The sequence below is a fragment of the Theropithecus gelada genome, chromosome 6 (genome assembly GCF_003255815.1).
Source record: "Theropithecus gelada isolate Dixy chromosome 6, Tgel_1.0, whole genome shotgun sequence".
NCBI lineage: Eukaryota > Metazoa > Chordata > Mammalia > Primates > Cercopithecidae > Theropithecus > Theropithecus gelada.
The window spans coordinates 90,071,544-90,096,281 of record NC_037673.1 but is presented as its reverse complement, the minus strand read 5'-3'; the positions used below and the strand labels follow the sequence as shown (position 1 = coordinate 90,096,281).

The window sequence follows — 24,738 nt, the reverse complement described above, 5'->3', positions numbered from 1 at the left end:
TTTTTAAAGACACAGTGTCTATTTCCTGCCCCATCCTTCAAAGACATGAGAGAGAGATGCACATACACGTGTGTGTATGTATAAATATTATTTGACAGAAGTATCCAGTGATGAGACTTGAGGGCTGTTCTTACTTCCATGGCATTATTTGGGAAAGAAGCAGGAATTAGTCCCTCTGATGACAAATTTAGCACTAGAAGGAAGAAACAGAACAAGCAGCAAAGTGAATATGGTGAGAAAGAAATGAGAAGCTTAGGGGAACATATGGAGATGTCCAATCTATCCAATACTGTACAAGGCACAGCCTGGGCAGATGTTAACTTAGGGATGAAGGAGTCCTTAAGGAAGCAAGCTGGTCAAGAGATGAAAGGTTCGTAAAAAGAATAGATGGACAGTAGATATTGGTTAGCCATAGAGGACAGAAGTCAAATGTGCTTTGGTATCCTAGGAAATTTGGTTTACTTAGGAAGAGCATATGTCTAAGGTTGAACAAGCAGGATTCAATTTTTACTGAGGACCTACTGTGGTTTATACACTTCATAAATGTTAGCTCATTTCCTTCTTCACAACATAAGTGCTATTTATTTTTCTTGTGCAGATGAGGATACTGGAAAATCTGAGTGATTAAGAAACTACTTCAAGGGTACACAGTTAATAAATGGTAAAAACAAGATGCACAGATAAGTCTTTCTGCAAAAATTATATGCCTTTTCTACAACACCAAGCTGAAAAGAACTTCAGAACTTAGCCTAATACTTTTAACAACATTATAATTTCATAAAGCAATCCACTTTCAGCTAACACAAAAGAAAGATACATTACATGCAATGAACAGTACAAGGTGGGAAGACATTTAGAACAGCAATATCATTGAAAAAATTTAAACATAATTATAAATTATTTTCAGTAAAATAACAGTGTCTAAAATTTCAAAGCATTTCTAGAAACAATCTGAAGAGTGCTCTTTTGGTCTAATGAGAAAGTTTTCATTATTTTCCCCTCAAAAGTGATTTGGTATCAATCAATCATTAGAGTAATTCATACAACAAAGCCTTTCTTCCTCCTCAAAAATAACCAGTGTGTTTTAAATTTCAAAGTCATTTTGACAGAAAGTATGAATTAAGTGAACTTAAAAGTTCCAGAGTTATTCTACTTTTAAGCAGTAACATGCCCTTATAAGGGCAGAAATAGTACACAGTACATTATACATATGTATTTTCTATTAGCATATTCAAAGGGTCAACTACAAGAGTAACAGATGATGTTTCATTTTAGTTACATTTTTGAGAGAGTTCGTTTTGTTTAGGATTTATTATTCAAAGCCAACACAGAATTTTTTATTTTACTTTTTAAAAATGTTTAAATGGTGAAAACCCTACTTTAGGGTAATATAATCAAGATACATATAATAAGGAAAATACTAATAAATAAAAGCTATACTACTGGTTTCCCAAAACGCAATGTTTTTGAACATCAGTGGAAACTGTGGATGCTTATTATGAAATCTTAAGAGTTCCGAATTTTGATTATGAAAAGTAACCACATTTGATCATCTTTTCAGTGACTTTCAGGTGATACACGCTTTATGCTTTAGGGAAGCAAGAAAATGTTAGGTCATGTAATTCAATTTTACTTAACGCATAATAAAATCTGGATTTAGAAAACAGAATAAGGGTTTATTTGCAGTATTGAAGGTTAGCTGTCTTTACAATAAAACTGACTTAAACATTCAAGTATCTGCACATCCTAGTTCCTTTAAATTAAGAATACTCAAGAGTTACCCGGTGGCTCACGCCTGTAATCCCAGCACTTTGGGAGGCCGAGGCGGGCGGATCACTTGAGGTCAGGAGTTTAAGACCAGCCTGGACAACATGGTGAAATCCTGTCTCTATTAAAAATGCAAAAAATTAGTCGGGCGTGGTGTCGCACACCTGTAATACCAGCTACTCGGAAGGCTGAGATAGGAGAATTGCTTGAACCTGGGAGCCGGAGGTTGCAGCCAGCTGATATGGCGCCACTGCACTCCAGGCTGGGCAACAGAGCGAGGCTCTGTCAAAGCAAGCAAGCAAGCAAGCAAGCAAGCAAGCAAGCAAGCAAAGGAAAGAAACAGTACAGGATAGGACAGGACAAGAAAATAAAGAAATTTACTCTCTTATATAAATCCACTTCATACTAGCAACTTATTGAACACCTGCAATAGACGTAATCAAACTTTCCAATAATGAGAACATCCTGCACATCCACAGATATTTTCAGGAATTGAGGCACAACGGTATAACATAAACCAAAAAGTCCACAAGGTGCATTGTCCGTCACATATAAATTGTAAATTCAGTTCAAATATTCATTCCCAGTATTTCAACAACAACGATTTTTTAAATAAGAAAGTCATTCGTCAAAAAAGAGGCTGGTGCCTCCAAAGCAAAGCTCCATCTAACTCCTGAGTCAAATAATGGTATGAAGTACCCGAGACGGACCAATTTTTTTCTTTTTTTGTCAATATTTAATCTGAGGCTTTGGAAGTGGAAGAAATCTTAAAATAGCCACTTAGTCTTGTTTCCAGCCTTCAGGCAGCTGAAATGTAATCCCCAGGAACACAGACCCTCCCTTCAGGGAAACGTGTATGTGTGTATGTTTGTGTTTAAAGGCCTATAGCAGTCAGAGATAGGATCACTGCCGTTTTAGTATATTTTTTTAAAAAAATTCTACTAGAGAGGAAAGAATGACACAATTTTCTTCGTCACAGGAAGGTGGGCCTGGGGGATCCCAGCCACCTTCGCAGACGCTAAGTTATGGAAAGCAGCCAAAACTCTGTATCAGGATGAGGCGTCCCCATGGGTTCTATGGAAACGAGAGACGCGGGGGGCCTAGTGCCTTCCAGGCTGCGGGCCGAGCTGCAGAGCTGCGCAAGCAGGAGCGGGGGAAGCGGCTCAGCCCAGTACTGCAGACAGGCGCTCGGTGGCAGTCCCCGCAGCGGCACGGGCGAGGCGTCGCGGGGTCTGCAGCCGCAGCCCACCAATTCTGGCGCCGAGAGCGAAGTCGGAAGAACTGCGGCTAGAAAGCGCAAGAGCCGCCGGACACCGCTGCCGCTCACCCCAGCCGCTCCCTTCCTAGCCTCGCAGCCGGTAGGCAGAAACTTCGGAGGTACAGCCCGGGGAGGAAACATCCCCATAGAGACAGAATACACTGTGTCTTCCTAGCTGAGCCCCTTTACCTTCCCGGCCGAAGTGTCTGCGATGCTTCCTTCGGTGGCGGCGGCGGCAGGGGCGACGACTGCCGCTGCAGCACTCAACTGCTTCACTAATCCGGGCTCTGGGAAATAATTTCCCGCCGCGCGCTAGGCAGCCCCGGAAGCGATAGTAACATTTCCGGGTGGTTGTCAGTGACGCTCTGGAGCCGTCGCCAGGGTGGTAATATCTGGTGCCGAGCTTGAGTCTGGCCAGCGAGTCAGGCTCCTGCTAGATCAGCACCGGAGGTGGAAGACTGGTAAGTGATTTTACTGGGTTTTCTGCTGGGTCTGATATTAATGGCTGGCCGGGGCTCTGTGCAGCATTTTGGCCAGCCGGAGAAGTGAGTGGGCGAGGGTTGAACCAGAAGGAGTCCCCATCCAACCCCGTGTCGCTTGACACCCAGTGCAGCTGGAGAAGGCCCTGGGATCCCGGCTTACCGTCTCATCCACTCGCAAAATCTGTCTCCAACTTGGAACTCGACCTCGGGTCACCAAGTGTCCCTGGGCGAGGCCGAAGACACCGTGTACCGTGACTCGGCGTTGTGCCGAGTTTCTCTGCCCATGATCAACGAGTGTCCTATCTCCCATTAGCAGCGTTTGGCCACTCTCGATTCCTGAGTACTGTTTCCGTAGTTCTGGGGTGCCGTGCCTGGAAGGCAGGAAGTTGGCTGAAGAAGACATCTTTTACAAACATTTGGGAAGTGAGATGGGGAGGTTCCTTCCTGATTTAGAATTAATTGAAGGTTCCTCCCGCCATTTGAATTGGGTGAGAAGAACGGTCTTTGTTTTCCTGGCTGAGACGTGAGAGAACAAGCCTGTAATTTCATGCTTGGGCATTAGATGCATTTTTGGAAAACAGTGATCTGTAAGTAGGTGCGCTTTCAGAAAGGAATGCTTGCGCTCTGCCCCAGGCTTTGTCGATAATGAAGGATTCAGGAGAATTGTGGATGGAGGTCTGAGGTAGCCTCAACAGTTGTAAAGAGAAATCGCTTCCGACAAAGGGATAATGTGAGGAAAGGTGCTCATTTAAGATTTGAAAGATGTGATGTAGTGAACCTTGGCGACTTCTCTTAAGTAATGCAATTTCTTAGGTAAGTAGTTTTCACTTGCCACCTTGTGTTTAAATAATTACCTCCCCACCAACCCCCCGTAAAAGGCAACTGTTATTTTTTCAAAACAGTCAGTTCCCAAAAGAGTTGTAGGTACTATTGCATTTTTCTTTATGTATTGCATAAAAACATTTTCTTTATCGGAGCATACCCATAAAGAAAAATGCAGTATGTTCAATTCAAGGCCCCTGTTACACCAGGCCAGTGCCTTCTTACCTTTTGAGAATAATGCAGCCAAACCATATTTAGGATAGCACATTGATTTTCTAACCCTGTTGGTTAATAATTCAACAAACTTATAATCTCCCCATTAATCCCAATTTTGACATTTTGTTGAATCTTGTATTTTTTGTTTATTTCTCCAGTTGAAAGTATTATAAATTACTTCAGGGATACTGTATATTTTATCTGTACAGCAACTAGTTTTTAGAGGCAGTGATTTATCTCTATTAATTGTTCTTGAATGTAGCCAATCATTAATACCCAGAGTAGATACTGTCTGCCAGGCACTTTACATTTATTATTTTATTTAATGCTTAACAAAATCACAAAAATTGTATTATTTCTATTTTGCAACACCTTTTATACTGAGACTCAAAGAGGTTGTGATTTTCCATAAATTATACAATTAAATGGCACAATTAAAATTTGAATCCAGTCTACCTGACTCTACATTTTGGCTCTAAACTGTGCTCTATACCTTTATAAGTAAACATAATAGTATCATTATTTTCACTCCCAGGTAAAAATGGATAGATAGTATGTCACATTCAGAAATCAAGTGGATAGCAAAACTTGAGGATAAAAGGGACTTCAGGGATGTGTTCATCACCATAAGGTAATTTTGACATGTAAATAATGCAGTTTCTTTACTGCCTTTATCCTTGGCCAGTTTTATTATCCTAATTCAAACAAATGCCTATACTGTACATTGTCATAACACGTGGGGCAAATACAGAAGATCTGGAGACCATCAGCAAGCATATTGGTGACTCTGAGTCCACAGTATCAGCTAACTATCTCTTTAGGCAGCTTTTCACACACATATTTGTATACATGTATATTTGTGTGTGTGTGTGTGTGTGTGTGTAGGGAGAGAAAATGAGTAAATGAGCACAAATTCATAAAATTGAACTCTGTAATGATTTATAAGGAATTATTAGCAAAACTGTGCTGTTCTACTCACACAATCCTCAAACAGATGGGGATTATCACATAGTTTCAGGGAATATGCTTAATTAAACCTGCCCATCCCAATAACCTATTCTATTTAGAGAAATAGAAATAGCCTAATTTTCAGAGAATTTATAAAAATTTAGTTGAAATGACCGATACTAGAAATGACATAGAACTTAATTCTAAAGAATATCCTGTTTTACAACTATATAGGTATAGCTAGCCTCAAATACTAATGTGTATTTGATTACATTGCATTGACTTGTAGGCAGATCTTTGCATTGACTTGTAGACAGATCCCATAGGCAGATCTCAGGGATATTTTGCTATCAAATTTCAGTGCTTATGAAGGTTGAGATTATGTCTGTTTTATTCATCATCTCATACCCAGCATCTAGCACTGTGCCTGGCGTGTAATAGAAGCTCAATAAATAAGTCAGGAACCATGACTCATGACCGTAATCCCAATACTTTGGTAGGCTAAGGCATGAGGATTTGAATCCAGGTCCTCTAAATTTTGGCTCTTTTTACTGTGTTCTATACTTCCTCTAATAAATAAACATAGCTTACAGTGAACTATGATCACACTACTGCACTCCAATCTGCACAACAGAGTAAGATCCTGTCTCTAAAAAATAAAAAATAAACATTTATTGAATGAATGATTCCTTTTTAAAATGTTATTTATCCACTGAGAAGTATTTGTACATTTTTTTAAAGGATTTACCACATAAATAAATATTTATTGTTACTCACCTTGACCCTGAAATACAGTGTCCACTCCACACTCATTCATAAAAGGCAATGTGCTGTTTTGTAAAGACGACTGGACTGTGAGACAGGAGATGAGAAAATATCTAATATTTTTTTCTGTGTTTATTCTCTGCTATTCAGTGTTAAATTACTCCTCACAGCACAATAAGTAAGTATTATCCTCCTTTTACAGATACGAAAACTGAGGCAAATATAAGCTTTGTAAATTGTCCTAGGTTACACATAGTCATTAAACACAGCTATGATTTGGATGAAGGCCTGTGACCCCAAAAGTGATCATCTTAACCACTTTGCTATACAGCCTCCAGTTGAATTTTTAATCCTGGATCAGCTGCTAAATGTGTGCAAAAGCAAATTTATTTCTCTGGGTATCTTGTTTCTCATCTATAACATACAGGAGTTTGATGGATTAGATTATCTATAAGGTCCCTCCTACCTCAAAAATCCTCTGACTTTAGTTGACTCCCAAGTATTATCTGAATATAGCAGTTCTAGTGTGCCAGAAAACCCTCATCAATTTTGATGTGTTTCATATGAGCTTTTATATGTGTTCACGTCTTCCACAATGGTGGACACAGAATCATGTTGTTGCAATAGGAAGAATAGAGTTAAAAAAATCACAGTAATGCTTTTTTTTTTTTTTTTTTTTTTAAACCAGCTATGACACTACTAAGTCACTGAACCTTTGTGAGCTTATGTTTTCATATGTAAAATGGATCCATAGGATTGCTGTGAGGGTTAAGTGAGTTGACATATAAAGCCTCAAACATGTCTGATACACAACTGCTATTAAATAAATATTGATTCTTTTTCTTGCTCAGTCTTGCAAGGATAAAAGATTAGTGGATATAAAAATGCTTTATAAATTAGACAAAGGTGAAGAATTTTTTCACTTAGAGTCTACTAGGAGAGATAAAGTTATATACAAAAATAATTATATGTGGGGCAATTCACATATGTCATTGAACACAAAGCATGATGGGAATGCAAAGAAAAGAGATTTTTTTTTTTTTCCAGGAGGTCAGATGAGGAAAGACCTCATAAAAAAGGTAATATTGAGTTTGTGCCCTATAGGATGGTAAGGATTTTGGCAGGGGAACAAGAGGGAGAAGTGTTCTACTGGAAGATGCAAAGGTGTCAGAAAACAGAAATAGTACCTAGGTCACTTTGGATATGTAAGATGGATGAAGGCTGGTAATAAAGCTAAGGTAAAAAGCTGAGCTTAGGACAAGCTGTAGATAACTGTGGGCAAGTTAAAGATGTTAGGCATTTAACAATAAGCAATCTGTGTGTATAACTAGGATGGGGTGGAGGATGGAGTTGGCATTTGTTTTCTTTGTTATGGAAAAATGCCCATTTGTTACAGAAATATTAGAATGTTACAAATATGCCAAAAAGGAAAGGAAAAGGAAGAGTGGCCCATGATCCCACCACTCAGAAATAACTTATGATTTTTCTCTGTATTATTACAGATTTGCATATATGTGCTTTTAAAATAAAAATGAAATAATACTATCTATATTGTCTTGTGACTTGCTTTTTTCAATGTGCTACGCCGTGAATTTTCCCATGTCAGTAAATTTGCTTCTATAAAATAATATTTAGGGCCTGCATGCTATTCAATTTTATAAATATGTAAAAACTTTAAACTGACTTCTTTCTGTTAAGTAATAGTACAATAAAGATTTTTATAGTAAAATATTTAGACATATTCATATCTATTTTCTTATTACAAATTGTAGAAGGAGAAATGGTGACCCACGGGTTATGAACACATATAATACTACATGTATTACCATATCAATCATATTTTTAATTTAAACTTGGTGCAAAATTAATGAGGTATGAAAGGGTATATAATGAGGCATTAGCCGCCCTCTCACCTTGTTGTCCTCCGGATTCACAGCTAGCCCTTATAGCACCTTGTGTGATTAGAAAAGGGCACCCCCTTCTGGAGGATCCGTAACTCTTGGATATATAGTGTGTAACTGATGGTACTTTTTTTTTCTGTACCTGTGCACAATGTGCAGGTTTGTTACATATGTATACATGTGCCATGTTGGTGTGCTGTACCCATTAACTCATTTACATTAGATATATCTCCTAATGCTATCCTTCCCTGCTCCCCCGACCCCATGACAGGCCCTGGTGTGTGATGTTCCCCATCCTGTGTCCAAGTGTTCTCATTGTTCAATTCCCACCTATGAGTGAGAACAGGAGGTGTTTGGTTTTTTTTTGTTTTTGTTTTTTTGTTTTTTTGGAGACAGAGTCTCCGCTTAGTCGCCCAGGCTGGGGTGCAGTGGCGCGATCTCGGCTCACTGCAAGCTCCGCCTCCCGGGTTCACGCCATTCTCCTGCCTCAGCCCCCCGAGTAGCTGGGACTACAGGCGCCCGCCGCTTCGCCCGGCTAATTTTTTGCATTTTTAGTAGAGACGGGGTTTCACCATGTTAGCCAGGATGGTCTCGATCTCCTGACCTCGTGATCCGCCCGCCTCGGCCTCCCAAAGTGCTGGGATTACAGGCGTGAGCCACCGCGCCCGGCGGTGTTTGGTTTTTTGTCCTTGGATTGTTTGCTGAGAATGATGGTTTCCAGCTTCATCTATGTCCCTACAAAGGACAAAATTGATAGACCGCTAGCAAGACTAATAAGAAGAAAAGAGAGAAGCATCAAATAGACCCAATAAAAAATGATAAAGGGGATAATTGATGGTACTTTTGTAAGGATTGGAAAAAGGCACCGTTTTCTCTGTGGCAACAGCCCTGCAAGGACACATGGCTGGGCCACCAAAGTATGGGCTGGATTCAGCCCCTACTCACCTCCCTAGATTGAGTACTTTTGTGACAGGTACTGCACCTGGCCTTTTTGACTATTTACTTTCTAAAAGCCAACACTAAGGCCAAATGCAGACTTTGTTAAAATACAGAAGACAAGGTTGGCCAGCACAGTGGCTCATGCCTGTAACCCCAGCACTTTGGAAGGCCAATGCGGGCGGATCTCTTGAGACAAGGAGTCCAGGACCAGCCTGATCTGCATGGTAAAACACCATCTCTACCAAAAAAATACAAAAATTAGCTGGGTGTGGTGGTGGGCACCGGTAATCCCAGCTACTCCTGGAGTCCGAGGCAAGAGAATCACTTTAACCCGGGGAACAGATGTTGCAGTGAACTGAGATCATGTCACTGCACTCCAACCTGGGTGACAGAGTGAAAGATTCTCTCAAAAAAAATACAGAGGACAAGGTCAAACTTTAGTGCATCCCTTGAAATACATACATTCCATATAAAAAGTTTTAACAAATATAAAAGCTCAAAATGATACAATGTCATTTTGACTAATTAGGCAATGCAGTATAATATAAACAACTGAATTCAGAGAGGATCTGGAGTTGAGCTTAAACTAATGAACATATAATGATAGCCTTGAAGAAGTTACTTAAATTCTCTGAGCCACAGTTTCTTCATCTGTAAAGTGGTAATACTGTCAACTTTATGGGTTTACTACGATTAAATGTAATAATGTGTGTAAGTACACAGGCATCAGAAAAAAATTATCAAGGGTCTGTAGTATTGTTTTTTATTTTTAATAAACTCACTGTTTTAAAATAAGGTCTGTGGCTCCAACTATGAAGTCAAACAGACTTGGATTCGAATCCCAACTCTGTCACTAGTTGTATGACAGAAAGTACTTTTCTACTGTTTCATTATTTGTAAAATGGGAATAATGATGTCTTCATAGGCCTTTCGTGAAGATTAAATAAAACAATGCATGCATAGAGTTTAATATTGGTGCCTGGTATAGTAAGGCACTTTATTTGTTCAAATTCCCCAAGAAACAGATGCCAAGAGGAGATTAGATGTACAAGATGTTTATTGGGGAAACTGCTTGTGAAGAATAAAGGAGAGGAAGCGGGAGTAGGAAAGAAATGCCTTTAGGCCTCAATGCACGTCTGACAGCCTACAAAGAAGAGAAGGAAGGAAGAAAGAAGAGTTGAGTAAGAATACAAAGTGCTGCACTGTTCTAAGAAAGCTTCAACTAGGCCAGTGCAGAGTTCAAAAGCCGAAGTCATATATTAGAGGAATCCCATGTTGCCACGGTATTCAATGTTAGGTATTAGTAAAAATGATCAATAGTTGTCATATGCTAAAACTTACAAATATATTTGAATTTCAAATCTTGAATTTTACTGCCTGTTCCACCCCCTCCTGCCCTCAAGAAAAGTATAATCCCTACTGCCAGACATTGATACTAACATTTGAGTCATATGTGCTTACATTATCTTCTTATATTTTAGAATACAGTTTTGTTAGCCAGAACAGTTAGGAATCAAAACATCTGTTCCCAGTAACAGTTTAGAAATGCAAACATTAGCTAAGCAACTGATTTTTGGCATCACGTGGTTAAACACACACTGTTGTCTAAATTTCTAAATTCAGGCCGGGCGCGGTGGCTCAAGCCTGTAATCCCAGCACTTTGGGAGGCCGAGACGGGCGGATCACGAGGTCAGGAGATCGAGACCATCCTGGCTAACATGGTGAAACCCCGTCTCTACTAAAAATACAAAAAACTAGCCGGGCGAGGTGGCGGGCGCCTGTAGTCCCAGCTACTCCGGAGGCTGAGCCAGGAGAATGGCGTAAACCCGGGAGGTGGAGCTTGCAGTGAGCTGAGATCCAGCCACTGCACTCCAGCCCGGGCTACAGAGCAAGACTCCGTCTCAAAAAAAAAAAAAAAAAAAATTTCTAAATTCAGGTAGCCAATTAAATATAATGTAAATTTTTTTTTTTTTTTCCTGAGACAGGGTCTCACTCTGTCACCCAGCCTGGAATACAGTGGTACATCACAGCTCACTGCAACCTTGAATTCCTGGGCCCAAGGGATCCTCCCACCTTGGCCTCCCAAGTAGCTGGGGCTACAGGTGTGCGCTACTATGTAAAAAATTTTTTTATTTTTTTTGTGGAGACAGGTTCTCGCTGTGTTGCCCAACCAGGTCTCGAACTCTTGTACTGAAGCAGTCCCCCTGCCTTGGCCTCCCAAAGTGCTGGGATTATAGGCATGAGGCACCATGCCCGGCCTCATGCCTGTAATCCCCGTATTTTGGGATCCATGGTTAGAATATTAGCCTAACACTTAAATGTCTATTTGCCTCTTTACCAAAGATACCTCTGTAGCCACAAAGGTAAAAATATAGTTTCATAGGATCCTTCCCCCCAACCCCCACCACCTTTTTGTTGTTTTTAATAAGTAAACGTAGAGATCCATAATTTCAGTGCTTTTCAAATGGCAGGTTATAAGCCATCAATTTGGTGAATCATAGCCTGTATTTTTGTTTCAGATACATGTGGTTTCAGGATTGGGGATATAAAATGTATTTGTTACTGGGAAACACAGCTGAATTAGAAAACAACTAATTTAGATTAACTATTATACACGAGGAAATGAAGATTAAAGAGGCGATTTAACATAATGGATAACTTAGGAAACATGTGACTTGAACCAGAGGCTAGGTCTTAAGAATCTAAATTTAGGGCTTTTTCTTTTTATCATGCTTCCTGGAAAAGGTCTTGTTTGCTCTACTTAGTAGGGCATACAGTTATTCCAGTTGAGTAATATGGTAGTGCTTTGCTGTCACTTTTGTTATGTGTTTGCTAAGATTTACCCAAAAGATCACTTCCCTGACCCTAGCCATGGGGTATCAGGGAGGTTGTACAGCTGCAGTTGTTTCTAGCAGCCAGCAGTTATGCCACACTACCAGTTTACTGTCCATTTTCCTTCCAGGGAGCACAGCTAATTCAACACTTTAGAGTTTAAACTGAGCAGTGATAGGAACTCATTTTGAAGAGCATTATACTGAGGAGGTCTGAATTTTTGTAATACAGACGAATATTTTGTGCTTCATTGTGTCATAACTTTTTTTTTTTAATCTTTTTTATTTTTTATTTTTTTGGAGATGGAGTCTCACTCTGTCACCCAGACTGTAGTGCAGTGGAACTATCTCGGCTCACTGCAACCTCCTCTCAGGTTCAAGCAATTCTTCTGTCTCAGCCTCCCGAGTAGCTGGGACTACAGGCACACGCCGCCACGCCCGGCTAATTTTTTTTGTATTTTAGTAGAGATGGGGTTTCACCATGTTGCCCAGGCTGGTCTTGAACACTGAGCTCAGGCAATCCACCTTCCTCAACCTCCCAAAGTGCTAGGATTACAGGTGTGAGCCCCTGCACCTAACCCTATGTCATGACTTTTTTTTTTTTTTTTTTTTTTTTGTGAGACAGTCTTGCTCTGTCACCCAGGCTAGAAGGTTGGAGTGCAATGGCACAATCTCGGCTCACTGCAACCTTCGCCTCCCAGGTTCAAGCAATTCTCGTGTCTCAGCCTCTCGAGTAGCTGGGATTACAGGCATGCGCCACCATGCCCAGCTAATTTTTGTATTTTTAGTAGAGACGGGGTTTCACCATGTTGGCCAGGCTGGTCTCGAACTCCTGACCTTAAGTGATCCACTTGCCTTGGCCTCCCAAAGTGCTGAGATTGCAAGTGTGAGGCACCACGCCCAGCCATTGTGACATTTCTTTACCCATCTTCTTTGACTTTTCAAACTTCAGCTCATCAAATATTTTTCATTTAAAAAATGCAAGTTTTGTGTATAATCACGTAACAATGTATTCCTTTAAATTTTTTCAGATATATCATTCTTTCCTTCTCTAGCATATATTCATGCTAGCCATCAGAAATGCTCATGGCAGTTCAGTTCTTCCAAGGTGATCCAGTCTGTCCTCTGCTGTTAAGAGCTTTCACTGGGAAGGAATTTAGGAGTGGAGCTGGTTGTAAATGGGGACCTTCTAGGCTCTGTTTCTGTGTTGCTTTCTTTTTTTTACTTTTTTTTTCATTTTTGAGATGGAGTCTGGCTCTGTTGCCCAGGCTGGAGTGCAGTGGTGCAATCTTGGCTGACTGCAATCTCCTCCTCCCAGGTTCAAGCGATTCTCCTGCCTCGGCCTCCCACTTCTGCCTCGGCCTCCCACTCCTGCTTCAGCCTCCCGTAGGCTCTGTTTCTATGTTGCTTTCTGTACTCTGGTATCCTTTAGTGCTGCCAGTGCTTATTCTTTTGATTAACTTTACTTGGTAATTACCTTTCTAAGGCTTTCTCATTTGTCTAACTCAGCAGTTCTCAAACTTTTGGTCTCAGTAGTCTTTTGTACTCTTAAAAATTACTGAAGACCTCAGCGAGTTTTTATTTATGTAATTATATTTACTTATATTTTTTGTATTATAAATTAAAATGAAATATTTTTGAAAATACTTATTTCAACAAACCACTACATATTAACATAAACAGCTTTAAAGAAAGCTATATTTTTCAAAACAAATTTTAGTGGAAGAGTGGTATTGTTTTATATTTTGCAATGTCTCTTCAATGTCTGGCTTAATAAAAGAGAGCTGAATTTCAGATCTGCTTCTGCATTCAGTCTTTGGTGAAATATTGTTTTGGTTGAAGAATAAGCAAAATCTAACCTTACACATGTATGTAGCTGGAAAAGAAGGGAGTTATTTAAATGGCCTTTTCAGATAATTGTGAATATTCTTCTTTGGTCACCAAAATTTAACAAGTGGAATTTTATTAAAATTTAGTTGCAATATAGAATCTGAAATCATATCAGTTTATTTTGGGCACACTATTACATTAAAATCCCTTGGTCTATTTTGTACTTTGAATAAATCCTTTACAAATAGATGATTCTGTTACATAATGTACCAGCCTTTTGGAAAATATTGATTCATTGAGGTATGCTGATTTTCTAAATCTTAATAAATTTCATTATACAATGTTAAAAATTCTCATTAGTTAATATCACCAGTAGTCTCATGAGAAGAATCTTGTAGTATTGGAAAACTGTCCATCTGACAGTATACAAATTTTCCAAAATTTCTAATTTTTGCTTGGAAAGCTCAAATTTTATCATTGACAACAAATATGGTCTGATGTTTTCATTGAAGTTCCACCCAATTTGATTAATTTTGAGAAAATATATAGTGTATACAAAGGTTAATAAAAGTATTAATAGTAATTTTTGGCCTTGTACAGTGGCTCAGGCCTGTAATCTCAGCACTTTGGGAGGCAGAGGTGGGTAGATCACTTGAGGTCAAGAGTTCAAGACCAGCCTAGCCAACATGGCGAAGCCCCATCTCTACAAAAAAAAAATTATACACACACACACACACACACACACAAATTAGCCAGGTGTGGTGGCATGCACCTGTAATCCCAGTTACTTGGGAGGCTGAGGCATGAGAATTACTTGAACTTGGGAGGTAGAGGTTGCCATGAGCAGAGATTGCAACACTGCACTCCCTCCCGGGCAACAGAGTGAGACTCTGTCTCAATAAATAAATAAATAAATAAATAAGTAGTAATTTTTACTTCCTATCAAAGACATAAGCAAACCTGGCACTATTCTGAGTGTGTAACGGTGAAAAAAATATAATGAGTACTGTGGTAGGCAAGATAATGGCCTCCATGAGATACCACATCCTAATCTATAGAACCTGTGACTGTGTTATGTTACATGGCCAAGGGGAATTAAGGTTACAAATGGAATTAAGGTTGCTAATCAGTTTACCTTAATATAGTGAGATTATCATGGATTATCCAAGTGGTCTCAATGTAATTACAAGGGTTCTCAAAAGTGGAAGAGGGAGGTGAAAAAGAATTCTGAATAATGCAATGGGAAAAAGACAACCCACTTAGCTAGCTAGAAAATGGAGGAAGTGGGCCACAAGTCAAGGAATGAGGGCAGCCTCTAAAGCTGGAACATGCAAAAGAAACAATGATTTATCCCCAGAATCTCCAAAAAGGAATGAAGCTCCGCTTACCACTTGATCTTAGCTTTGTGAGACCTGTTTCAGATTTCTGACCTAGAAAACTGTAAGACAACAATTTTGTGTTTTTATGCCAATAAATTTGTGGTGATTTATTATAGCAGCAATGGAAAACTAATATAACTTTTTGTTTTTTGTTTTTTGTTTTGGAGGCAGACGCTCGCTCTGTCGCCCAGGGTAGAAGGCAGTGGCATGATCTTGGCTCACTACAACCTCTGTCTCCTGGGTTCAAGCTATTCTCCTGCCTCCGCCTCCTGAGTTACTGGGATTATAGGTGCCTGCCACCATGCCCAGCTAATTTTTGTATTTTTAGTACCAGTGAGGTTTCACCATGTTGGCCAGGCTGGTCTCGAACTCTTGACCTCAGTGATCCACCCGCCTCAGCCTCCCAAAGTGCTGGGATTACAGGCATGAGCCACCGCACCCAGCCTGATTTCCTAAAGTGTCAAAGATTTTGCACTTTTAGTACAAATGTCAATATAGCAAAAATGACATATAATATTTTATCGTTATGAAAATAGTTTTGACGTTGCATACCACCTGAAAGAATATCAGGACTCCCTCAGAAGTTTGTAGATTATACTTTGGGATCTCGTAAATAACTTCATAATTTCTCTGTGCCAGCCACTAGCCTGGGAAATGGGATACAAAAGTTAAGAAGATACAGTCTTGTTTTAAGAAGATTATGTAGTCTGGTGGTTGAGAAAGTGATATGGTTTGGACATTTGTCCCCTCCCTCCAAATCTCATGTTGAAATGTTATCCCCAGTGTTGGAGGTGGGGAATGTTGGGAGGCGTTTGGATCATGGTGGTGGATCCCTCATTAATGGCTTGGTGCCCTCCATGTGGTAATGAATTCACTTGAAGAGTTGGTTGTTTAAAAGAACCTGGTACCTCCTCCCCCTCTCTTGCATGTGATACACAGGCTCCTGCTTTGCCCTCTGCCATGACTAAGCCTCCTGAGGCCTCACCAGAAGCTGAACAGATGCTGGCACTGTGCTTGTACAGCCTGCAGGACCATGAGCCCCCATTTTAATGGAGTTGTTTGTTTTTCTCTGGTAAATTTCTTTGAGCTCCTTTAGATGCTGAATATTAGATCTTTGTCAGATGCATGGTTTCCAAATATTTTCTCCCATTCTGTAGGTTTTCTATTTACTCTATTGATAGTTTCCTTGTCAAAAATCACATGCTTGTAGATACACGACCTTATTTCTGATATGGGGCTCCCTATTCTGTTCCATTGGTCTATGTGCCTGTTTTTGTACCAATACCAAGTTGTTTTGGTCACTGTTGCCTGTAGTGTAGTTTGAAGTTAGGTAACACAATTCCTCCAGCTTTGTTCTTTTTGTTTAGGATTACCTTGGTCATTTAGGCTCTTTTTTAGTTCCACATACGTTTTAAAATAATTTGTTCTAGTTCTGTGAAGAATGTCATTGGTGGTTTGATAGGAATAGCATTGAATCTATAAATTACTTTGGGCAGTGTAGCCATTTTAATGATATAGATAGACTCTATCCATGAGCATGGGATGTTTTTCCATTTGTTTGTGTTTTCTCTGATTTCTTTGAGGACTGTTTTGTAATTCTCATTGTAGAGATCTTTCACCTCCTTGGTTAGCTGTATTTTTAGGTATTTTATTTTTGTGGCACTTGTGAATGGGATGGCCTTTCTGATTTGGCTCTCAGTTTGGTTGTTGTTGGTATACAGGAATGCTGATGATTTTTGTACTTTAATTTTGTATCCTGAAACTTTGCTGAAGTTGTTTATCAGCTGAAGGAGCCTTTGGGCTAAGACTATGGGGTTTTCTAGATATAAAATCATGTCATCTGCAAACAGATCGTTTGACTTCCTCTCTTCCTATTTGGATGCCCTTTGTTTATTTCTCTTCTCTGATTGCTCTGGCTAGGACTTTCGATACTATGTTGAATGGAAGTGGCAAGAGAGGGCATCCTGGTGCTAGTTTTCAAGGGGAAACTGCTTCCAGCTTTTGCCTATTCAGTATAATGTAGGCTATGGGTTTGTCATAGATGGCTCTTATTATTTTGAGGTGTGTTCCTTCAATACCTTGTTTATTGAGAGTTTTTAACATGAAGAGATGGTACATATTATCAAAAGCCTTTTCTGCATCTATTGAGATAATTATGTGGCTTTTGTCTTTAGATCTGTTTATTTGATGAGTCACATTTATTGATTTGAGTATGTTGAATCAACCTTGCATCCTGGGAATGAAGCCTACTTTATCATGTTTCATAAGCTTTTTGATGTGCTGCTAGATTCAGTTTGTAAGTATTTTTTTGAGGATTTTTGCACTGATGTTCATCTAGAATATTGGCCTGAAGGTTTTTTTTTTTTTTTTTTCCTGTGTCTCTGTCAGGTTTTGGTATCAGGATGATGCTGGCCTCATAGAATGAGTTAGGAAGAAGTACCTCCTTTTCAATTTTTTGAAATAGTTTTAGTAGAAATGGTACCAGCTCCTGTTTGTACATCTGGTAGAATACAGCTGTGAATCCATCATCTGCTTCTGGGCTTTTTTTGGTTGGTCAGCTATGTATTGCTGGTTCAGTTTCACAGCTCCTTCATATTCTGTTCAGGGATTTAATTTTTTGTGGTTCAGTCATGAGAGGATGTATGTGTCCAGGAATGTATCCATTTCTTCTAGATTTTCTAGTTCATGTACATAGAGGTGTTTATAATATTCCCTGATAGTTGTTTTTATTTCTATGTAGTCACTGGTAATATCCCCCTTATTATTCTGATTGTGTTTATTATTTCTGATTGTGTTTATAATCTTCCCTCTTTTCTTCTTCATTAATCTGGCTAGCCATCTATCTATTTTTTCAAATGTTTTTGAAATCCAGCTCCTGGATTTGTTGATCTTTTAAATGGCTTTTCTTGTCTCTGTCTCCTTCAGTTCAGCCCTTATTTTTGTTATTTCTTGTCTTCTACTAGCTTTGGATTTGTTTGCTTTTGGTTCTCTAGTTCTTTAATTGTAATGTTAGCTTGTTAACTTGAGATCTTTCTAACTTTTTGATGTAGGCATTTAGTGCTATAAATTTCCCTCTTAACACTGTCTTAGTTGTGTTCCAGAGATTCTAGTACATTGTATCTTTGTTCTTAGTTTCAAAAAACATTTTGATCTCTGCCTTTATTTCATTATTTACCCAAAAGTCATTCAGGAGCATGTTATTCAATTTCCATGTAATTGTATCATTTTGAGTGTTTTTTGTTTGTTTGTTTTTGACATGGAGCCTCATTCTGTCTCCCAGACTGGAGTGCAATGGTGCAGTCTCAGCTCACTGTAACCTCCACTTCCTGGGTTCAAGTGATTCTCTTGCCTTAGCTTCCCAAGTTGCTGGAATTACAGGTGCCCATCACCATGCCTGGCTAATTTTCATATTTTTAGTAGAGACAGGGTTTCACCATGTTGGCCAGGCTGGTCTCAAACTCTCAATTCCTGACCTCAGGTGATCCACCCACCTCAGCCTCCCAAAGTGCTGGGATTACAGGCATGAACCACCATGAGTGAATTTTTTAGTCTTGACTTCTAATTTGATTGTGCTGTGGTTTGAGAGACTGTTATGATTTCATTTTTTTTTTTTTGCATTTGCTGAGGAGTATTTTACTTCTGATTATGTGATCAATTTTAGAGTAAGTGCCATGTGGCAATGAGAAGAATTTATGATTCTGTTGTGTTTGAATAGAGAGTTCTGTAGATATCTATCAGGTTTATTTGATCCAGAGCTGAGTTCAGGTCCTGAATATCTTTGTTAATTTTCTGTCTTGATCATCTATCTAACATTGTCAGTGGGGATATTAAAGTCTCCTGCTATTATTGTGTGAGAGTCTAAGTCTCTTTGAAGGTCTCAAATAACTTGCTTTATGAATCTGGGTGCTCCTTTATTGGGTGCATATATATTTAGGGTAGTTAGCTCTTCTTATTGAATTGAACCCTTTACCATTATGTAATGTCCTTCTTTGTCTTTTTTTAATCTTTGTTGGTTTGAAGTCTCTCTTGTCAGAAACTAGGATTGTAACACCTGCTTTTTTCTGTTTTCCATTTACTTGGCAAATTTCTCTCCATCCCTTTATTTTGACCCTATGTGTGTCATCGCATGTGAGATGGGTCTCTTGCAGACAGCATACAATTGGGTCTTGGTTCCTTATTCAGCTTGCCACTCTGTGTCTTTTAATTGTGGCATTTATCCCATTTACATTTAAGGTTGATATTGTTATGTGTGAATTTGATCCTGTCATATTGATGCTAGCTGGTTATTTTGCACACTTCTTATGTGGTTGTTTCGTAGTGTCATTGGTCTGTGTATGTTAGTGTGTTTTTGTAATGTTTGGTAGTGTTTTTTCCTTTTTATATTTAGTGCTTACTTCAGGAGCTCTTGTAAGGCAGATATGGTGATAACAAATTTCCTCAGCATTTGTTTGTTTGAAAATGATCTTTTTTCTCCTTCACTTAGGAAACTTAGTTTGGCTGGATATAAAATTCTGGGTTGGAATTGCTTTTCTTTAAGAATGCTAAATATTGGCCCCCAATATCTTCTGGCTTGCAGGGTTTCTTCTAAGAGGTTCACTATTAGTTTCATGGGCTTCCCTTTGTAAGTGACTTTTCTCTCCTGCTGCCTATATTAGTCAGTTCTCACGCTGCTATAAGGACATACCTGAGGCCGGACGCAGTGGCTCACACCTGTAATCCCAGCACTTTGGGAAGCCAAGGCAGGTAGATCACGAGGTCAGGAGTTCAAGACCAGCCTGGCCAAGATGATGAAACCCCATCTCTACTAAAAATACAAAAGTTAGCCTGATGCAATGGCAGGCGCCTGTAATCCCAGCTACTTGGGAGGCTGAGGCAGGAGAATCACTTGAACCCGGGTGGCAGAGGTTGCAGCAAGCCGAGATCACGCCACTGCACTATAGCCTAGGTAACAGAGTGAGACTCTGTCTCAAAAAAAAAAAAAAGGCATACCTGAGACTGGGCAATTTATAAAGGAAAGGGGTTTAATTGACTCACAGTTCCTCGGGAAACTTGCACTCATGGCAGAAGGCAAAGCAAACACTTCCATCTTCACAGGGCAGCAGGAGAGAGAAGAATGAGAGCCAAGCGAAGAGGGAAGCCCCTTATAAAACCATCAGATCTCATGAGAACTCACTCACTATCATGAGAACAGCATGAGGGTAAGCACTCCCTTGATTCAATTACTTCCCAGAGGGTTCCTCTCACAACACATTGAGATTATGAGAACTACAATTCAAGATGAGATTTGGATGGGGAAACTACCAAACTATATCACTGCCCTTAACAATTTTTCTTCCATTTCCACCTTGAAGAACCTGATGATTATGTGTCTTGCGGATGATCTTCTCATGGAATATCTTTTTTTTTTTTTTTTTTTTTTTTGAGACGTAGTCTCACTCTGTTGCCCAGGCTGGAGTGCAGTGGCGCAATCTCAGCTCAGTGTAAGCTCTGCCTCCCAGGTTCATGCCATTCTCCTGCCTCAGCCTCCTGAGTACCTGGGACTACAGGTGCCTGCTACCACACCCAGCTAATGTTTTTTGTATTTTTAGTAGAGATGGGGTTTCACCATGTTAGCCAGGATAGTCTCAATTTCCTGACCTCGTGATCCACCTGCCTCGGCCTCCCAAGTGCTGGGATTATAGGCCTGAGCCACCGTGCCTGGCCTTCTCATGGAATATCTTACTGGAGTTCTCTGCATTTCCTGAATTTGCATATTGGCCTATCTAGCAAGGTTATAGAAGTTCTCGTGGATGATATCCTGAAATATGTTTTCCAAATTGGTTCCATTCTCCTCAGTTCTTTCAGGTACACCAATCAGTCATAGATTTGTTCTTTTTACATAACCCCGTATTTCTCAGATATTTTGTTCATTCTTTTTTTATTCTTTTTCCTCTATTCTTGTCTACCTGTCCTTTTTCAGAAAGACAGTTTACAAGATCTGAGATTCTTTCCTCCTCTTGGAGTATTCTGCTATTAATACTTGCGATTGCATTATGAAATTCTTGTATTTTGTTTTTCAGCTCTCTCCAGTCAGTTATATTTTCTATCCTGGATATTTTGTCAGCTCCTGCAATGTTTTATTGTGATTTTTAGCTTTCTTGCATTGATTTAGGATGTGCTCCTTTAGCTCAATGGTTTGTTTTAATCCACATTCTGATGTCTACTTCTGTTATTCAGCTGTATCAGTCTCAGCCCCTTTCCAAAACCTTGCTGGAAAGGTGAGGTGGTCATTTGAAGGAGAGAATGCACTCTGGCTTTTTCGAGTTTTCGGCATTCTTGCACTGATTCTCATCTTTGTGGGCTTTATCTACCTTTAATCTTTAAGGTTGCTGACCTTTGGATGGGGTTTGGGGTTTTTTTTGTTGTTGTTTTCTTTTTTAACAGTCTGGCCACTTTTCCACAGGGCTGCTGCAGTTTGTTGGGCATCTGCTCCAGTCCCTAGTTGCCTCAGATTTTTCCAGTATCTGGAGGTATCACCAGTGAAGGCTGTGAAACAGTAAAGATGGCAACCTGCCCCTACCTCTGGGAGCTTTGTCCCAAGGGGTACAGACCTGTTACCGGCCCAAATGCACATGTAAGAGGTAATTGGAGACCCCAGTTGGGAGATGTCATCCAGCCAGGAGGAACAGGATCATGGGGATCTGCTTGAAGAAGCAGCCTAGCTCCACTTTAGTAGAGCAGCCATGCTGTGCTGGGGTACTCTTTCTGCCCCCGCATCAGGTTGGGCTTTCCAAAGCCTAGAGGCTGGAATAGCTAAGTTGCTGGAACACCTAAGTTGCTGAAACAGCAAAGATGGTGGCCCACCCCTCCTTCTGGGAACTCTTTCCCGGGAAGTTTTCAAACCTCTCTGGGCTAGAGAATGTCAGTGGGAGTGATTGGAGGCCCCCAGTTGGAAAGTCCCACCCAGTGAGGAGGAACAGGTTGGGGACCCACTTAAGGAAGCAATCTGGTCACGCTTTTGTAGAGTAGCTATGCTGTGCTGTGGTACTACTTCCACTCCCAGGTGGTTTGGACTCTCCTAAGCCCACAGACTGGAATGGCTGAGTTGTCCAAATAACCTCAAGTATTGCTTTATAGAAATGTAAGCAGACAGGCCAGGCATGGTGGCTCACGCCTGTAATCCCAGCACTTTGGGAGACTGAGGTGGGTGGATCACGAGGTCAGGAGTTCGAGACCAGCCTGGTCAACATGGTGAAACCCTGTCTCTACTAAAAATACAAAAAGTTAGCCAGGCATGGTGGTGTGTGCCTGTAGTCCCAGCCACTTGGGAGGCTGAGGCAGAAGAATCGCTTGAACCCAGGAGGCGGAGGTTGCAGTGAGCCAAGATCGAGCCATTGCACTCCAGCCTGGGCAACAGAGCTAGACTTCATCTCAAAAAAAAAAAAAAGAAAAGAAAAGAAATGTAAGCAGACTAACACAGAGAGGTAAGCGAATCAGTGATAGCAGACAGCACAGAGTGACCAGTGCTGTAACAGAGGCATAATCAAGTTATGGTGGTAATACTAAATATATATTGGAAAGAGAAAGAGACATAATCCTTCTCTTTATGTGTTTTCAGTTTAGTGAAAGAGAGGACAAAAATGATTATAAAATACATTAAGGTATTAAGGAAATATAAGAAATATATATATAGGAAATATATAAGGAAATATAAAGAATATAATATATAAGGAAATATAAATATAATAAGGAAATACAAGGAATATATATAAAGAACTATATAAGGAAATATAAGGAATATAATATGCTATTAAGGAAATATCCCCACTGATGGGGTAGGGAGGAAACATTTATAATTCTATCAGCTGTGTATGAGGGTTTCAATTTCTCCACATTCTCTCATCACTTGTTATTTTTGTCTTTTGATTATAGACATTCCAGTGAGCTGTGAAGTGGCAATACTTCCCCACATTAATATACAGATTTAATGCAATTCCTATTAAAAAAACCCAGCTGATATCTCATGTGGTCTCAATTTGCATTTCTCTAATGATGTTAAACATTATTTCATGTACTTATTGGCCATTTGTATGTCTTCTTTGAAGAAACATGTATTCAATTCTTGGCCATTTTAAAATTGAGTTATTTATCTTTGTATTGTTGAGTTGTACTAGTTCCCCCCTTTTTTGGTGGCGGGGGGAGACAATACATGACAGTATTGATCTTAATTTAGAGTTTCATGGTAAACTTGCTAAAACCTAAATCGGATTACATTCCTCTGAGCTCCAAAACCTCTGTGGCATTCCATTGCCTCCTGCAGTCTTACTGGGGTGGAGAATGCTGTGAAGATTTTGTACTAGTTCTTTATGTATTCTGGTATACATGATTTGCATATATATTCTCCCATTCCGTAGGTTGTCTTTTCACTTTATGGATAATCTTTGAAAAACAGCAGTTTTGAATTTTAATGCAGTCCAATTTTTGTTGATTCTGCTTTTGGTATTACATTAAGAAACCATTGCCTACTCCAGTGTCAAGATTTCCACCTATGATTTGTTCTAAGAATTTTTTTATTTTAGTTCTTACAGTTAAGTTTTCAATCAATTTTGAGTTAACTTTTTTTATATCTTGTGAGGAAAGAGTCCAAGTATAATTCTTGTATGTTGATATTTAGTGTCTCGGCAACATTTTTTTAGAAGACTAATATTTTCCCCGTTAACTTTTCATGGAACCCTCATCAAAAATCAGTTGAAATACAAGAAACTCCACAGCAAAAAAAGAAAAAAAAAAAATCAGATTTTAAAATAGGCACAGGATCTGAATAGGCATTTCTCAAAAGAAGTCATACAAATGCCCAATAAATATATGAAAACATGCTCAACACCACTAGTCATCAGGGAAATGCAAATCAAAATCACAATGAGGTATCCTCTAATTCCAGTTAAAATGGCTATTACTAAAAAGACAAAAAATACCAAATGCTATCAAGGATGCACAGAAAAGGGAACTCTTACATACTGTTGGTGGGAATATAAATTAGTATAATCATGATATAAAACAGTATTCAGCTTTCTAAAAAGTAAAACTGAAAATAGAACTACCATATGATCCAGCTGTCCCACTACTGAGTATTCATCTAAAGGAAAGGAAATCAGTATATTGATGAAGTATCTTTACCCCCATGTTTATTGCAACACTATTCACAATAGCCAAGATATAATATAAACCTAAACGTCTGTCAGCAAATAAAGAAATGGTATACATGGTATACAGTCATGTACTGCATAACGACATTTTGGTCAACTAAAGACAACAAATATGATAGTGGTCCCATATGATTATAATGGATCTGAAAAATTCCTTTTGCCCAGTAATGCTATAGCTGTCATATGTAGCGTAATTCATTACTCATGTTTGTGATGATGCTAGTATACACAAACCTACCAGTTTTATAAAAATATAACATAATTATGTACAATGCATACAATGCCTAATAGTTGATAATGATAATAAATGACCGTGTTACTGGTTTATGTATTTACATATATTTCATTATTATTTTAGCATATTCTTCTACTTTTTAAAAAAGCTGTTAACTATAAAACAGTTAACAGCTTCACT

General features: G+C 39.3%; 2 protein-coding genes across 2 annotated transcripts in view; one reads left to right on the top strand and one right to left on the bottom strand.

The window, feature by feature from the left end:
* Positions 1-3,438, bottom strand: part of SLF1 (SMC5-SMC6 complex localization factor 1) — a 74,488-nt gene extending 71,050 nt beyond the window's left edge. Inside the window, exon 1 of the mRNA XM_025387615.1 lies at positions 3,215-3,438. The gene's annotated coding sequence lies outside the window, so the exon portion shown is untranslated. The remainder of the gene's footprint in view (positions 1-3,214) is intronic.
* KIAA0825 (KIAA0825 ortholog) overlaps positions 3,382-24,738 on the top strand; it is a 485,484-nt gene continuing 464,127 nt past the window's right edge. The window contains exon 1 of the mRNA XM_025387614.1: positions 3,382-3,486. The gene's annotated coding sequence lies outside the window, so the exon portion shown is untranslated. The remainder of the gene's footprint in view (positions 3,487-24,738) is intronic.